Source organism: Arvicanthis niloticus, chromosome 12 (genome assembly GCF_011762505.2).
Source record: "Arvicanthis niloticus isolate mArvNil1 chromosome 12, mArvNil1.pat.X, whole genome shotgun sequence".
Lineage (NCBI taxonomy): Eukaryota > Metazoa > Chordata > Mammalia > Rodentia > Muridae > Arvicanthis > Arvicanthis niloticus.
In genome coordinates this window covers 11,667,232-11,684,373 of record NC_047669.1, presented here as the reverse complement: position 1 = coordinate 11,684,373, position 17,142 = coordinate 11,667,232, and the positions used below count along the sequence as shown (strand labels likewise).

The following is a 17,142-nucleotide window of genomic DNA, read 5'->3' as shown; positions in this document are numbered from 1 at the left end:
AAGGACTCAGATGCCAGCACACGTAGTGTAGACATGGCCCCAGCCAGACAGCTAAGGCATACTGGCACCATGGTAATTTGTCCATCCACCAATATGCTCCACAAAAACACCCATATGCTTTCTTTTTGCTTCCATATGCTTTTTTAGCAAGGAAACTAAAATATTTCATTAGTTTTGAGTAATTAATAATTACTTATTTCACAATAGTCACCCTCATTAAAGAGCGAAAATAGCTGATTAAACTGCAGGATCCTGGCTTTCAGTTCAGTGCAAGCTTTTTTTTTTTTTTTTTTCTCCCAACTCTTCCTGTAGGAATTGAGTAAGAGAGTAGGAGAGTTAGTGTGGAAATAGTCACATTACAGGGAAAGAAACGTTATCAAGCACGTAGCCCTGCATTCCTCTTGACTGAAACATTACAATTTAATAAAAAGAACATGGATTTGGGGATCAGAAAGACTTTGGAAGCCAGTCCAGTTTGGCTTCTGTGAGCAGCACTTCTGAAGAAATGAAGGGTGTTGAAAAGACAAAGCCTGCTGGACCCCTTCAGCCTAGTCCTCCCTATTCCCAAGGATTACATCCAGGCCTTCCCTCTCTATCTGGGGCCTGGGTAGCACAAGCCCCAGGAATGCTGGCAGTGGGCCAGAGGATGTAAGCAGGGTGTGGCCTATAGGAATGTTCCTCACATGCCAACGACCATGGGGCCTGGTAACAATGCAGACTTCCACTTAGAACCAATGTTACCTCTGGAATTATTTGTATTTTGGAGTTGATCTAGATTTAAATCCAAATTTGGCTAGGTACTAGCTTCGAGCAGCTTTTCCCACCTCTCTAAGCTTGTGTTCTTTACTGGGGGAGAAGGACTAAGCTTGAAAATATGTGTGTGTGTGTGTGTGTGTGTGTGTGTGTGTGTGTGTGTGTGTGTGTATGTGTGTAATACTTTTTGAAAGTAAACGATCTACTGTATTAAAATAATAATAAGCACTCAAAAATACTGAATTAAAAGTACATTTACTGAAAGAACACCCAGTAAATAAAGAGAGCAGAATAAGAATTTCAAGGTTAAGAAATCACTTAATGGGTATGTATAAGTCAATGCCCAGAGTAGGAGAGGCTTCAGAGAAGAACAGAGGAGCTGTGAGGAAAAGCCAACAGAGAAAGGAATCATGAAACAACAAATAGAAGATCTGGCTTCTCACATATAGAAATATCTTCTGTCTGCCTTACAACTCATGCATACACAGCCTTTGGTGTATCTGTAAAACCCTGAAATTGTAGCTGGCATTCCTAGAAGATGTATATTTTTCAGATTGTTCATAGGTGTGTGTGTTTCCCTCCCCTTCTTCTCTCCCCCTACCCAAGCTCTAATCGTGCTCATATTAAACAAGAAAGATGCTCTATATTTTGCACATTAGCATAGCTGCAAACTTGCTAAGAGAGCTGAGGCAAACTGGACACTCAAGAAAATCCGAGTTGAGGAATCTTTCACAGAATCTCTACCAACTCTCACTGAAGGAGAATCAGAGGTTCAGAGAAAAAAGAAAATCTTAGCACAGTGATAGGAGCGAGCATCTGACCCCCAGACAGTACAATAACTTCCAATTTCTAACTCTAAGTACTGTGTGACTAAGAGGTCAGTGGTGGCTATCCTTTCCCCTGTCATTCTCCACCTTACCTTTGAGACAGTGTCTCTGGTGCTTGGTGATTGGGTAGACTGGCTGAGGACTTAGGAAGTGCCTAAGTCCAATGGTCTATAGTTTCTTCTATCTTATGGACAGTTACTATGTCCTCCTCTGAAGCATGAAGGCCCATGGGAACACCACTTGTTTCTCAGCCCTAGCCTCGTCCCTGGACACCAAGGCACACAATGGGTCTGAGAAAGTGAAAGGCTCCACTACCAATGTAGGATGGCTCCAGCAGCTTGGAAGAGCAGACAGTTGACTGGCTTCATTTGTAAGCTACCACTCTCCTACCCCTTGCTCACTCATCTCTTGCCCATCTTCTCTTAATGAATGTTCTCAACTGTTCAGGACACAGACATCTAGAATCATCCTCACACAGTTTCAGTGAGTCAGGAAAAGGGAGAAGGCAGCAGAAGGCAGTGACAAGGCCAGAACCAGATGCCCTTAAAGAGGAAAGACTTCAAGGAATCCACATTCTCCTAAAAAATACAATGTCCTGTACTTCCATGTTGGAGGAGAGACACTGATGTTGATTTTGTATGAAACAGAAAACTAAAAGTATTAGGGAAATAAAAGGAAATGAAAGGAAGACATTTCTCAAGAATTTCAAGTAAATCAAAGATACAACTCTGACAGCTGTGGAGAAGGCTGAGTGAGTAAAGTACATTCAATGCATGCTTAAGGAGTTGAGTTCAGTTGAGTTGAGCACTACTTAAAAACCTGGGTGCAGCAGCATGCACGAATAACAGCAGCACTTTCAGAGAGAGATCCCTGGAGCTCTCTAGCCAGTCTAGAGACTGTGTACCAATCACCGAGCACAGGGGTCAGTAAGAGACACTGTCTCAAACTTAAGGTGTAGAGTTGCAGAGGGGAAAAGATACCTAACACTGACCTCAGCTTCTACAGGCACATACATAAGTGTGTATTATCTACAACACATAATAAATAAATAAATAAATAAATAAACAAACAAACAAGCAAACAAGTATGAAATAGAATGGCATGTTGGTCTAGCATTGGCACTAACACCTTAGACCAATTAGATTTCCTCCATGATCCCAAAATTTCCCAACTCTCAGGTTAGAAATGTTGGGTAGGTTAAATCATAAAATTCCCTGTGGTTTGAAAAGACATTCTGACTTGTCCTGAAAACACTGATGACTCTCACTTGATAACTCAAACAACAGGAGAGAAATTCACCTTTCTCAATGGTATTAGTAGTGAGTACGTTCACCAGGTACTCTAAAATAAGAAATAAGACAACATTATCACATAGAACAGTCATTGTCAACTTGTGGGTCGGACCCTGTTTGGCAACCATCTGTCTCTAAAAGTATTTATATTAAAATTCAAAACAATAGCAAAATTAAAATTATGAAGAAGGAACAAAAATAATTTTATAGTTGGGGTCAGCACAGCATGAGGAGCTGTATTAAAGGGCCACAGCATTAGGGAGGGTAAGAACCACTGACACAGAGGAAGGCTGACCCCCTTCCTGTCTAACCTGAAATTGCATGCTGCTGAAGAGAGGAACATCCAGGAGTCTAACATACAATTACAGGATACATACACTCTAAAGACCATTCAGTAACAGTTCTCTGTTAGGTCAAAGAATCAAGAGCTAAACAGAATAGCAATCTTCCACACACGGCTCTGTGATGAAGTCACAGGATTTCAGAAACATGGCAGAAGAGGATAATATATTCTAGTTACTAGACCATTCAGCAGATGACAAAACATGATCAACTGGTACAGCTTCGTCTATTACCAGGTGCTAAAATGGGAGGAAAGATGCCTTGCCCAAGGTGACGCTGCCAGCTGACATCAGGACTAAGGATATTTTCGCTGTTTCCAGCCCACATGACACAACAGAGCTTACTCTGCAAAGCAATGAGAACCTAATCTGTCCAAGTAATAAAGAAGAAATCCACATATGATTATGGCTTCTATCTCCACAAAGTAAGAACAAAACGAATGGCTGATCTTATTATTATTCAAGGCAATTTCCAAAAAACAAAAATTACCATTTCATAGGGCAATATAAATAAGTCCCTAAGAATTAATTTTGTTTTATGCCTCTAATGAGTCACCAAGTATAAAATGGAAACAGCCAATGGTCTGTAGGAGACCAGAGTCAGCTCTTGCTGTAGTACAGAGACTAAGTATTTGGAAATAATACCTCATGTTCTTTAAGAGTAAACAGGGTGTATAATTTCAAATCCCGTGAAGTGCAGCTTTAAATAGATTTGGTTTGGAAATGGGACAAGGAACACACCCCAGTGATGGATCAAGATCAAAAGCAGAGGAAAAACAATGATTGCACTCATTGATATCTGCTGACATGTATACTGTCAAGTCTAATTACGGACTGAAACTGTTGTTCTGTATTATCCCCACTAATACCCATTTTTACCACAAGACTGTTTTACATGTGTATGTCATGCTCCCAGAATATTTATTTCTCCATATTTCAAAGGCTGAAACCATTCTATCCTTCAGTTCTCACCAGTTTATAAACCCAAAAGATAGGGATTACATTGCTGGGTAGATGACTGACAAACTGATGCATAGAAAGATAGGCAGACAGACAGTCAGTCAGTCAGACAGACAGAGACAGAAAGATGGGATAAGTAGATGTCAGTAGATAGGCGAAGAAATAGGCTGATAGGTAAATAAGTAGGTAGGGAAAGGGGGTATAGATGAAATTTCTCATTTTAAAGAGCAATCTTTGTAGCTTTTCAAGGTTTAATTAAAATATCTCGTTTTATCTTGAGATAGATTTTGGTGGGAAAGTGAATGCAGCTAACTAAACAATCCTCAGAGCTTACTGTATCAGCATTTAATAAATGGAAACTAAGAAAGTAGGTATGTGATATCTGCAGTCCCTGGAACAGCTCTCTAGATCCCTGAAGTAGAAAATTCAGGCAGATTCACTTTTTAAATCCCCTTTGGTTTTAGCATTCCGACATGTCATGGGGGTCAGATGGTTCACTCTGGGTTGGTCAAAGGGTTAAAAAGGATTCTACCTTTCTGTTAGGGTGTTGATGGTGGGTGAGTTGGCTGGGTCCCCTGAAAGTTAGCGTTATATCAGTGTCAGAGAATGCAGGAAGGTTGATTGCCTTCCTTTCTGACTTAAAAGTACATGTCACAGGGACGATCAAAAACTAAAACAAGAGATACCTTCAGCAAGTTTTCTTTTGACATATTTGTCCATGAAAATAATATGTTAGAAAAACATATGTTTATGGAGACATTTGTAAAACACAGTAAAACTAAAACAAAAAAGAAATCTTATATTTCTGAATACACATTTCTTTTAGCATTTTCTTTTGTGGACTAAGGAAAAACTCCAACTAGACTCACAACTATGTTAATTCTAGAAGTTTCTCAACTCATGTCACCCACCTGCCTCACATTTAGTGTATTTGATAAATATTAGCTTTAAAAATCATATTAGCCTAAAACTGTAATTTCCATTTTATTCTAAATTGATAATTCCTGTGATTATGGAGCAGTAGCAACCAATTTTAGGGTCTGTTTTTTTTTTTTTTTTAAGAACCTTGTGAGGTCATGTTTGCAATTCATCATCACTGAAATAGTACACTGAAGTTATTAACACGATGTTCTATGAACCAAATGTTTGCAGCATTCTAAATGATGACACCAATCTTAGCTTTCTACTCCAAGGCCTCAAGATAGGAACATCATGTTGATGACGTCACCTGCTGGTAAAGAACTCTGGCAGATCCCACTGAACACAGCACCAGCACTGGCGGGTGCAACAGGTCGTCTATAAGGAAGCAAAGATGAGCTGAACTGAAGACGCCCCTTTCTCTTCTACCACTCTCCATTTTCTGGGTAACCTCAGGAAGAAGATCTCTGTCATGCTCTCTCTGAGCTTTGCGATGCTCTCCCAGCAGAGAGGCATGAAACTGTGAAAGACTACCTCACTCTCTGTGTTCACTTCTCAAGGCAACCCTGCAATCTGTGGTAGGGGGTAGATGACTTGTCGGGCAGAAAAAAACACAATGACTAACAAGAAGAAGCACTCTTTGGTTCATTCAGAGTCTAGCAGTCTACTTTAGTAAAAACTACACTCAAAGAAGGAGCGTGGGAAACCAGGTGGGAAGCCTGCCTGCCTGTCTGCCGTGCATTGCCCAATGACAGGATAAAACCGTGGAAAAGACTTTTCTACCGTAGAGCAAAACTGCAGCTTCTCAAATGTCTATCAAATGTCAATTTCCCAATTGTCCAGATTTTTGCACTTTAGGTGGCTAAAAAGATAGAAATTGAAAGAAAAAAGTAAATCAGAAAGCAGGTTACTGTCTTGGATCTTTCCGTGAGTCCGTTGATCATAAAGTATTGCTGTGTCTCTTCCATTGGGAATCAACGTCAAGCATCATAGGTTCAGTCTATTAGTCTTAGAGGATTGTGAAGACTTCAGTCCTCTCTTACCTCTAGCAGCTTCTGGCTTTTGGAATGGACAATGGTCACAGGCTCAACCAGACGATATGCTAGGCTCTGTAAATTAAAGAGACAGAAGTTACTTGTGGGCACTGGGTACCGAGTCTACTTTTATCCATCAGTTTGCAAAACATTTCTACATTCATTATCTCAGTTCACCCATGAACCTGTTTTAAAAAAAAAAAAAAAAAAAAAAAAAAAAAAGGGGAAGCGATGGAGGTAGAACTTCACAGAGGGACAGAAAATGATGAGAACTGGTAACTCTTGTGAAGAATCTCAGAAACACAGCATGGAAGCGGTCCTTGTTGTTCAGAAATGATGGCTTGCCCAAGAATATATAGTATGATGTAACATGTGGTAGGACATGAAGTCAGAGGCATTGCCACTGTCCTAGTGACCTACATTTTCCACCTCAGTTTCTCCTAGGTCATGAAGATACGGAACACAGCTCATTCACCTGATCACTTGGTCTTGACAGAGGAGGACATTCAAGTCACACCAGCACTCTGCCTGCCTGAGGAACAGGAACAGCACATGGCATTCAGAGGCAATTCACCTTTCTTCCTCCTACCAATGGCCTTGGGCAAATTATTAAAGTTCTTTATCCACTTCCTCATATGAGGAATAAGATTATCTATATTACCTAGTCAAAAATTGTCCTCAGCGAACCTCTTAGTGGCCAGGGACATTGTCCTCTAAATCCATAGTGGTCATATACAAAATGCTAACATTTCTTTTCATGAAGCAAACACACACTAGTAGAATATATTCTGAAATGGATATTTCTATGATTGATTGGTGGCCCTAGTTTTAAAATATCATGAGATTATCTATATCATTCTTAAGTAGCCTCAACATACACACATACACACATACACACACACACATACACACACACACACAAAACACATGCACATGAGCACACACATGGAAAAAAAAAAAAAAATAACATTAGCAAATCAAGTGTCATCCCAAAGTCCCCGAACTAAAGGCAGAGGTTTAGCTCCCAGCTAGTCGCATTTCAAGTCTGTGCCAAGGGCACTGCCTTAGGCTCAAGGAGACAAAGCTGCTGACAGAATGGCCCAAACACAGGGAACATGTTTGATCTTTTACACAGATAGACAGAAAAATGCTCGCTAAAATGTCCAGTTCTCATAGCCCATTCAAAATGCATTAGGAAAACATGGTTGATAAGATGCCCACCTTAAGCATCCTTTAGCATTACACTTTATTTTGTAGTCTGGAGAATACCACACTCTCATTACACCTAAATCATCTTCATTATACGCTTAATGAGTCCTCACTGCTCCAATTTTACAAATCTAGCAACCAAACTTCAAAGGTCACAGAGCTAACATGGAGCAGATAAAAATGTAACCTTAAACTTTCATACCAAGCATTGGCCTCCTATATGAGGTGAGAAGCCACCTGATTAAAGAGAGAGACTTAACTTCAGGGCCAGGAAAACAAGTACATAAATCAGAAATTGCAATTCCAATTAAGCAAAGAATGCAAAACTCAGAAAAATAAATATCTCCTATTTTCTCTCATATGCAAAATGAAGAGCGATGATTTCAGGGAGGAAGGGAGGATTAAGGGAGAGAAGGGAGGAGGGAGGGAAGGGGAGGCAGGGGCAGCAGAAAGACATGAAAGTTAAAAAGAGTCCACTTGAGAGGAGTGGAGGAATGGTAGGAAAGCACAAAGGAGCCAGGAGTGGACAAAGTACGAATGAACAGGGCTAACATACATTGTATGCACCATGCGAAGTTCATGATGAAAACATGTTTTGTGTACAAATAATATATACTAATTATAAAAAATACATAATATATACTAATTTACAAAATAGCCAGAGAACACAAAGGAGAGCCACAAGGACTTGGCATCTGTGGGTTCAGCACAAGATGACCCATGACTAAGAGAGCCAGTTGTTAGTGCTAGGTTACCATGAGCAGTGAAGTTTCACAGATGCAGCATCCATACATCCATACGCAAAGTGTTGGAAACCAAGCCACTCAATGAGGGTCTGCAGCAGGGGCTTTCAGACAGACTGTCACCAAAACACTCCTCCCGGGTCACGGAAAAGCTGAAGCCTTCCAACCACTGCAGTGCTGGTGCCCTAGCATGTGGTGTGGGTGTTATGTGTCCTCCTAGGCTCCCAGGTGTTCCCGAAGGCAATGAAAGTCTTCATATCCCATGAGGAGACAGGACAACTGGCAAGGCCATTGACAGCCATTGGCAATGAAGCCGGATATCCTTCACTACTTCTGTGGAATTTAGGTCTGCTGACCCCAAACCTGAAGGAGATTTATCATGTCTCAAACTATCTTCCCTCTCCCAAGAAGAATGTTCTCACCTCCAGATGCAATTTCAAACAAAAACAATCTATATATTCAAGCTCAGCTTGAATTATTTTCAACTGAATTATTTTCAATATATTGAATATTATTCAACTTGTAAATTTTCAACCTATTAATTGGAATTTATGTAAAGCAGGACTCAGGACCTAACTGAAACTAAAATAGCATGATTAAATGGTTTGTTTTATTCTAAATAAAACCAAACAGATACATGAAACCTACAAGGAAAAGAAATACAGAGAAAGAGGTAGAATGCCTGACAATAAGGATACGTTATTGGGGCACACAGACCATGGATGGTGGGGGCATACAGACTATGAATGGTGGGAGCACATAGACCATGGTGTGGTGGGGCACACAGACTTTGGATGGAGGGGGTACCCAGACCATGGTGTTGTGAAGGGGGCACAGAGACCATAGTGTGATGGGGGCACAGAGAGCATGGATGGAGGAGGCACAGAGAGCGTGGATGGAGGAGGCACAGAGAGCGTGGATTGAGGAGGCACAGAGAGCATGGACTGAGGAGGCACAGAGAGCATGGATGGAGGAGGCACAGAGAGCGTGGATTGAGGAGGCACACAGACCATGGGTGGAGGAAGCACAGAGATTGTGGATGGAGGAGGCACACAAACCGTGGGTGGAGGAGGCACACAGAATGTGGGTAGAGGAGGCACAGAGAGCATGGATGGAGGAGGCACAGAGAGCATGGATGGAGGAGGCACACAGAGCATGGATGGAGAAGGCACACAGAGCATGGATGGAGAAGGCACACAGACCGTGGTGCACAACAGAGCAATTCCATGAGCTTTTCACAAACTATGCTTTCAATCTATCGCTTCAAGCAAGGAAAAATTTAAACCCTAAAGCAATGATGCAAAAACTTATCAACAAAAGTCTAATCTAACAAATGAGAAGACAAAGCTCTGTAGGAAAAGCCATTCTGCTGACATCAATTCAGCCCTTCATTCCAGACATTGTGAACAGGGAACATTGCCAACCTAAGAACCATAAAAGTAGAGAGCTGAGCTCTGGCCTCCTTTGGAATTCCTTCCCAGCCTAATGGCTAGGGCTTGTGAGGAAAGACACATTTTCTTAATTTCTCTTTTCAGAAGCCTGGACTATGACTGCCTATCAATCACTCAGAGAAGGCCAAAAATTATTTTGTCTACATTTTTTTGTACTTTCATGAATTTCAAATGGCAAAAAAAATTACTTATAATAAGATTGATTTAGAGTGAAGGATGTTATGATGTTAAATGTGGAAGTTTGTCCCCAGAGGTAACTGAAAGGTTAGATCAGAAAAAGGCATTGGAGGGCAACTATGGGCTGCCCCATCTCTGAACATCAAAACTGAAGTGATTCCTACCTGCACAGTCACCACCATTCCAAGACCCTTATCTAGAGTACAGCATATCCCATGGCTTCTAAATGATCTGGTTGTCTCATTAAAGTCATGTTTGTCAGTTTTTAATTGCTTCCCTCCCTGATTTTAATTTCCTCACCTGTCAGCATCGATCAGAAACCATGAAATCATCTGACATACAGGCTGATTATGTTTAAATTAATCAAGAATTTTTTTTTTAAGTAAAATTGCTTTGGCCTACAGGTAATACAGAATTTCATAATATGTTATTTAAGAGGAGTCTACAATGGACAGATCTAGAATTAACTGGGAGACAGACGTTAGGAACCTTGAGAAGAAATGTAAGTTACTTTCACACCTATAGCACTGGACATTAACAAGCCAAGACTATCTTGAAAAGGAAGTTTAATCAATGAGTATTCTCAGAGCAACAGTGAACAGCACCTACCCACAGGCAGGAAAAGGTATTGCTATCTCAGAATATTTGAGAGACCGATTAGGAAGGTATAAATAAAGATGAGCTTGCCTTAAATAATATAACTTAATGTAATGTATAATAATATGATATAAAATATAATGCATAATGATCAAATAATAATCTGGCTACTTGGAAGTTGCATTTCATATTGATAACTGTTAACAGTTAGATGTATGATTTCCATGCAGATTAATTAAAGCAACTAAGGGAGGTGAGACTAGTGTCATTAGTAATAGAAATCTTTGCATGTGACAGAGGCAAGGCTAAGACACAGAACAACAAGGGAATTTCTATTTTTTCCTTATTGTTCTTTAATGTGTACAGGCGTTTTGTCTTCACATATGCATGTGCACCATCTGTGATGTGTGTGACTAATGCCCAGAGGCCAGAGAGGGCATCATACCCTTTGGAAATGGAGTTACAGACAGCTGTGAGATGCCATGTGGGTGCAGGGAATCTAACCCAGGTCCTCTAGAAAGGCAACAGATACTGAGCCATCTCTCCAGGCCCAACAAAGTAAGTAGACACATCGTGATGGGCAGACCTAGTCTCATGAGCTATGTGAACTAAGCAATGCACCACAATTAACCAGAATAGAGGGGGGAATATGGTGTAAACCCTCCAGACATAATTATTCAGTGCTAATAGCTATCAGAAACAGTGTTTCAAACACACTTAGGAAACCTGCAAGCACTAAACTCTTTTACAGGAAGTAAATGAAATGACAGGAAAATACTCTGCAAGGCGTTCTGGCAGGAGATGATGTGAATACACTGACATTATTCCTACCCAGAAATAGACACACGCATTGATGTCATAATAACCAGGACCCAAAGTGAGCACATAATAGCAGCACACATGAATGTGACTTGCCCATCAGCAGGCTCCTAAACTGAACAGAAGAAAGGAAGCTACAGGATTCAGGCAAGGGGAGGAGAGAATGGGGGCTAGACATAACAAAGATAGGGGTTAGGTGTTTAAAAGGGGGGAGCTTTAGAATCAAACTTAACCAACCCTTAGTAGGTGATGTGTCAGGTCCTGGTGGACACAGAGCTACTTAACTTCAAGTGTCCCCTTAATGTAAAGTTTGTCAGATACTCTGATGAGGTTTGATGAGTCAGGTCTTCATATTTTATCATTATTATTTACTTAACATTCACAGCATGTCTCATTATGGCATCTTCAAACAAAACTCGATTTAGTTACTGTTCGCCATGTCTTCTCCCTTACGCCTTCTCCTCTGCTTTTCAGTCTTATGTCCTGGCATCCTGTGTCCCTGTCCACAAACACCATCTCCTCCTGACTACTTACTCTTCTTTATAAGTCTGCTAAACATGTGAAAACTATAGGCCAGTGTCTGCATGTCTTCAGATATTTAAACTAAAGATAAAGACTTGTGTTTTTATCTTTGAGTCTTTGAGTTATCCAATTAACATTAATATCCCATTTCCTAAAAATGTATTCATTAGGAATAAAGACAATCGCAATGAGGCAGACCGTCACCAGGGAAACTCTAGGAAGGAGTAGACATGTGGGGTTTTGTTGTTGTTGTTGTTGTTGTTTGTTTGTTTGTTTGTTTTTAAATGAAGACCATGAAGGAAATTATTAAACATGTGAGCCATTGAGGAACTTCATGACTAGGCACACAGTATTTGTGGCGTTATTAAACTCTAGGTGCAAAATATGAAAGGAAGTATTTGCAGTGAAGCTGGGAATGTCTACAAGTTTTTCATAGCTATATAGTAAAATTCGCTACAGAAGGGAAAGGGGAGACACGAGAAGAACTCTAGAAATAATAAATTCTGAAAATCAAGTATAAGTACATTTTTTACAAAGAGCGAAATTGCTGCATAGGTAGAAGCCAAAACAAATAGTCTAACAAAAGATAATGCATCTAATACATACAATGGTTAACAGGGTGGGGCGGGAAATGGAGGTGTATATCTCAAAAACTAGAATGCAACAAATACGCAGGATGAACAAGTCAGTGACATCAGGCATAAGGACCCTTTATAGGAACAGAACGAGTGACAGTTCTCTTCTACACAGACTATAGTTGCCTTTGTCACCCAAGAATGAGACATGATGGATACACTGATGTGTGCAACTATAACAGTCATTTACTATATGTGTATCTGATACATATATATATATATATATATATATATATATATATATATACCTAGCAGTTTTTAAAAAGAAAAAAATTACATTCGAAATTTTCAAAGTAAGTTAAATTTGAAGTAATATTTAATAAAAGTTTCAAAACAGAGCTAGATATTTTAAATATATTCATTCCTCAAAAATGTTCTTGGAAGCCACTGTTGCTTTTGTTGCTCTTGCAAAGGACCCAAGTTTGGTTCCCAGGACTAGCAATGAGGTTCATAATCTTCTGTAACTCCAGTCCCAGGGGATCCAACTCCTCTTGTGATCCTCCCAGGACCTCAGCATGCATGTGGGCACAAACAGAAACATTAGGTATGTTCATGGTACATACTGGCAAACACTGATACAATTATCCATAGCCAAACTTCAGATGGAGCTCTGGTCATCTTATAGAAGAGATGGGGGAAGGATTGAGGAACCTGGAAGGGCTAGGGACACCTAACCTAGATTCTTGGGGGCTCCCAGAGACTGGACCACCAACCAAAGAGTGTACACAGGCTGGATCTAGCTGCCCTCCTCTCTATGCATAAATGTAGCAGATGTACAGCTTGGACTGCGAGAGGCGTTGTAATTGGTATGAAAAGTGAATAAAATTTAAAAAATAAAACAGAAAAAAATGTCTTTAAAAGATGAAGTAACCTAAATAAGATCATATAAGCCTAGAAATTGTGTGTGGTAGTGGAAATTATAGCCCAGCCTTTAGACTTACCCCTCTGACTACATCCAGTGTATTACAAAAACAAAAAGAAGGGCCTGATGGAGGGCCTGATGGAGGCCCTGCAGTTGGACAGCATGGAGAAATACAGGAGAAAACAGAAAAAGGAAAGCAGTGTTTATCAACCTAGGGGAGAATGCTGGTGACAGGTATGCCCTGAAGGAGACGGCCAGGGGGAAATGAATCTGGCCCTTAGGATGTGCCCTGTGTAAAAAGCGCATGTCTCCACAACATGACCATCAGAATGCTAAGACTGAAATAATGGAAAACTCAGTTTCAGAACAATGCAATGGACATCAACAAATGCCAAGCTGTCCACAGGAGAAAAGAACTGTTGCCTCCAGAGCTTTCATTTGTCATGGCTGGGTCAAACAGCCATATGAAAGGGGCTTCCTGTGTGCTATCAGCATGGCCAGGGTAGGGAGTCTGCAGTGAAGAATGAGCACCAGTGGTCTGTGTTGCAGAGTCTTAGCCTCTCAAACGAGGGAGGAAAACAGAAGCACAGATAAATCCCTGGATAAAACTTTGAAGGATGGCTTCTAAAGAACATGTCTGGATAAAAACCATCCAACAAAGCCACAGACTCCTATGATCCATTAAAAAGTAGAAGACTCTGTTGTCCTTCCTTATTTTTCAAATGAACAATGCAGGACCCTACCCACTAGAAGGGAGACAGAAAGGAATCAGCTACTGCCAGGCAATGTAAAGAAGTCAGTCACCAAAGTCATAGACCTGCAGAAATTCTAACAAAGGTAACCTAAAACCCAATCAGATCACACGTTAAAAGGTGGAAGAGAGTGACATGAGTGCTAGGTGACATGAGACCTGTGAAACAGCATTCAGTTCCTTTGAAGTTAAGATCAACACACTTAAGAAGCTGCAAGCTCCTATACTTTACAAAATGTATCCATGTATGTCACTGACAGCAGCACAAGCAAGGACCAGTGCTCACCAAAGCTACCCTAAAGCAGAAGTAAAATACAGGGATACATACAGCCAGTAGCTGGGTCTAGTTCTACCATATTCCTGCTTTCTCACAGTTGAGGTTTCATTAAACAAAGAGACAAAGAGATCACTGAAAATAGTAACCACAGCTAAAAGAGTAAAAAAGGAAACTTTATTAAGCAACCACCCCTCCCCCAAAAAATGAGATAAATGTGGGGTGTACTGACAATTCTAGAATATGGGTTTCTTTAAATACACACACACACAGACAGACACACACACACACAGAAATGCTATAAAAATATGCATTTGTTTTAATCTCAGATGACTTTGGCAGCTGACTATGATTTGCCTCGTGCTCTAGCACAGGCATGGTTTTGCAAGCTGAAGATAGTTTCTGTGACTTGGAATTCTGGGAACTTTTCAGAGGGTATACAAATGCTAGAGTCCCAATAGGTGGGGTTGGTGGCTGTTAGTTGTTCAAGGGGGTTGACTGTGGTTTTTTAGTAGTCATGCTCAAAGAAGAAACAAAAGGAAAAAATAGATTCAAAGATATCTCTCTCTCCCTCTCCCCCCCCCGTGTGTGTGTGTGTGTGTGTGTGTGTGTGTGTGTGTATATCTCCCTCTCCCCCTCCCCATCCTTCTCCCACTCTATCCTGCTTTCTCTCCTATTTTGTGATGGGGTGGAATGGAAGCTTGTAAAGGGAGGTAGACAGAAGAACCCACAAAGAAACTGAGACTGACTACTGGGAGGGTGCATGAAGGAGGAGATGAGAAGAAAGGGGTGGAGAGAGAAGAGTCAAGAACTATAAATGTTATACCCCCAAGAAAAGTGGAGCTTTGGAGGTAAAAGAAATACAACTGCCCTCACTCATATTACATATGTGTCAAAACATGACACCCCATCTAATAATACTGCAAAATCATTATGTGCCCATTATAAACAAAATAAAATGTTCTAAAACATGCTCGGTGGCAGAGCACTTGCCTAGCATGTACAATCTGCTTGATTTTATCTTTAATATTGGCAAAGTAAGAAAGCAAAGAGGGGTACATGACTGTGTCGGAGACCCTAAGAACTCAGCAGGAGTCTCCAAGTTCAGAGCTGTCTTTAGAACAGCTCTAAGGTACAACTAACCTTTCTCACTGTGTTAACTGGCATTTGTGCCAACTATATATAATTGGTCCTGGGTGAAAGTGCCAATAAGTACCAGATTTTAGGATGACCCATGGCAGTAACAACAAATAGTACTATAGTCATTGCACTATTTTTTGATGGACACAAAAGCAATTGTACTTAAGACTCTATCATTAATATATAACGATAATGTTACTATCACTAGATCCTATTTAAAACTCTGAGAAAAATCTCAAGTATCAACAAAGCATCTATGCTAAAAATCAAAAATAATATATATTTCTAGATTTCACAAGCATGTCTCAGCAGCACTGCTGGACAAGCTATATGTTCTCAGCCTGGTACCCAGGGCTCACTAGAATTCTGTGACTATGTGTCAGCCTTGTCCTGCTGCTGCTGCCTCCTGACTACTTTGTACATGCTGCAACACCTCCAGGCTCCTGTGGAGCAGAGCGACACATGGGCCTAGATGTGGTCGCTAATCCTGCCTTTGTGCCTTGCACAGGCAACATGGAAGGCACTGTTGTTTGGGTGGACTCATCCAAGATCAAGCAGCACATGCTGGCTACAGTGAGGGGCGCAACAACTCTGCTTTGGAAGCCCAGTAGGTCTTCTCACAGTTGTTCTCAACTACAGGTCACGGCCTGGGATTTGGAGAATCGCCCCTGCATTCTGGGAGACTCTTCGAATCTGGACAGATAATTAAATGACTGCATCTTGGGAGACACTGGGAGCAGTCCTGTGCTGCTCTGAGAACTGTTAGCTTTTCATGCCTTAAACCTCATGATGTTGAAGTCAGTTGCCCCTTCCCTCCTTTGCTTTATCATCTTCAGATAGAACGCTACAGATAGAGAATTTGGGTTTAGTTTTAGTTTAGTTTTTATGAAATGGTGAGACTTGAATATGAAGTGTTCATTTTCTCATTTAAAGAAATACTTTCCCTAATGCCAATAAGTGTCCTAAACACCTTCTTAAGGACAAGAAGAAATATATACATAAAACATGTTATTATATAAATTATATGTAATATTATATATAAAATATATATTATGTTGTATATTATATATACAATTATATCATATATAATTATATAATTTGTAACCCTACCTCAGTGTGATAGCCTTAAGAGAAAGATGCTAAGAGACCACTCCACAGAACCAGAAACAATGGTGAACAAACTCAGGCTCTTTAAAGCCTATGTTTTGATAGATGCTTTCTAAAGGATACACCAAGAGAGACTATCATTTCAAAGAAAACAATCAGTAACATTTGTTATTAATAATGATTCAAGTTTTAAATTGAAGAAAATCAGAATTCTGGACATCTGAAGCATACTACTATACACCTGCTTCTTCATATTTTTTCCAATAAAATTGCTGGTGAACTTCACAAAGACCACTTTTGTTACAGGGAATGAAACATGGCAGCCTTTGAAGACTCGCACTACCCGCTGAAGCTGCAGCTTCAAGTTGATGGAAACATGATGTCACAAAATCCCCAAAGACCCAAAGTGAATAGCCAGTGGGTTTCAGTACATGCAGGGTAGAAGTCCTATGATGATTTTGGATACCACATCAGGACTAACCTTTAAGAAATTACCAAATTTCAGTGATTATCAGGATAAACTTTTGGTAGAGTATCAAAGAAGAAAAGAAAACCCACAATTCCATTTTGGCTTTGTTTTGTTTTTCCTCTTTTCTTTTTTCTTTTACCTTCCTCTTCCAACAACTAAGCTATTTTGAGACTGTATTTTCTCTGTAATCTTGAATTTAGAAAAAAATAAAAGCATCATAACAGCAAAATTCAGAATTGTAGTCGTGTTTTTCCCATGTTC

At 40.2% G+C, this 17,142-nt stretch overlaps 1 protein-coding gene across 9 annotated transcripts in view; it reads right to left on the bottom strand.

The window, feature by feature from the left end:
• Positions 1–17,142, bottom strand: part of Lpp (LIM domain containing preferred translocation partner in lipoma) — a 597,622-nt gene that overhangs the window by 429,222 nt on the left and 151,258 nt on the right. For all 9 annotated transcript variants that reach the window (XM_034515315.2, XM_076942742.1, XM_076942739.1 and 6 more), the window contains one exon: positions 6,135–6,200. The gene's annotated coding sequence lies outside the window, so the exon portion shown is untranslated. The remainder of the gene's footprint in view (positions 1–6,134; positions 6,201–17,142) is intronic.